The 1352-nt window shown below is 39.5% G+C and overlaps 1 protein-coding gene across 7 annotated transcripts in view; it reads left to right on the forward strand.

The window, feature by feature from the left end:
• Tln2 (talin 2) overlaps positions 1-1352 on the forward strand; it is a 488380-nt gene that overhangs the window by 351459 nt on the left and 135569 nt on the right. The window lies entirely within an intron of this gene.

The raw sequence follows: 1352 nt of genomic DNA on the forward strand, positions 1-1352 counted from the left end.
CCTGGAACTCACTGTGTAGACCAGGCTGGCCTCGAACTCACAGAGATCTGCCTGCCTCTACCTCCCGAGTGCTGGGATTAAAGGCCGGCTTACTTTTTTTTTTTTTTTTTCAGTATTTATTTTTTCATGATTTTTATTTGTTTATGTATATATGTGCGTGTGTTTGTGTTTGTATCTGTGTATGCATCTGTGTATGAGGGTACCTGATGAGGCCAGAAGAGGGTGTAAGTCCCATGAAGCTGGAATTACAGGCAATTGTGGGCCACCCAACATGAGTGCCAAGAATCAAACTCTGGTCCTCTGCTTGTACAGCCAGCACCCTTAAGGACTGAGCCATCCCTCTAGCTCCACATTAATTTTCTTAATAGCAATAAAATCTTCTGTTTTAGCAGAATCATCATATAATTTATCAGTTTGGGGGTTTTTTGTTTGTTTTTAAGACAAGGTCTCAGTTTGTAGTGCTGGCTGGTCTGAAACTTGCTATATAATAGACCTGGCTGGACTTGATACAACTCACCAGGATTTGCCTGCCTCCACTTCCCCAGTGATACAATTCACCAGGATTTGCCTGCCTCCACTTCCCCAGTGATACAATTAAAGAGATGCACCTTATGCCCAGCCATCTTTTCATTTTTAATCTTGGTGCTAGGTATCAAACCCATGGCCTCTTGCTGCATGCTAGGCAATCATTCTAACACTGGTCTTAGCCCCATCTCCTTGACCAATTAATGAATGTTTAGTTATTTTCCAAATTTGTTTGTTTTGCTTCTACAAAAATGTTACTATAAGAAGCATTCTTGAACATATATCTTAGCATACTTTCAGAATTTTATATCTAAGGAGAATTCCTATGGATGGTATTGCTAAGCCAATTGGTACATGGATTTCAAATTTTAAACCTGTTAATGAACTTTCTCCCCTTGAAAAGGGCTTGGCTCAACCCTACCAGCTGTCATTGTATAAGGTCTTATAAGGTCTGTTTCCTCTTTCTTTGCCAGTGAGAAACAATACTTTGTAACAAGTTTGGAGAGGTTGTTCTTGTGTTTGGTTAGTCTTTGGAGACAGTCTTATTAGCCTTTGACTCATGATCATCTGCCTCAGCACCCATGTGCTGGGATTCTAGGTGTGTGCCATCAGGCCAGTGTTTGGTTGTTGAGAAAATTACCATGTGCTCAGTCATATTTCTAAATGATTTAGCAAACCAGGAATGCTGCATACAACTGGAATTTCTGCTGCTGCTGTTCTCCTTTTTGTTTTATTTCATAGAAATATTTCAGTTTTGAATACTTCTAGATTTATTTTTTAAAAAGTAACAGAGTTCCTGTCTTTCTACTTCCCTACACTTTCTAACA

The sequence above is a fragment of the Nannospalax galili genome, unplaced genomic scaffold (genome assembly GCF_000622305.1).
Source record: "Nannospalax galili isolate Female #2095 unplaced genomic scaffold, S.galili_v1.0 scaffold288, whole genome shotgun sequence".
Taxonomy (NCBI): Eukaryota; Metazoa; Chordata; class Mammalia; order Rodentia; family Spalacidae; genus Nannospalax; species Nannospalax galili.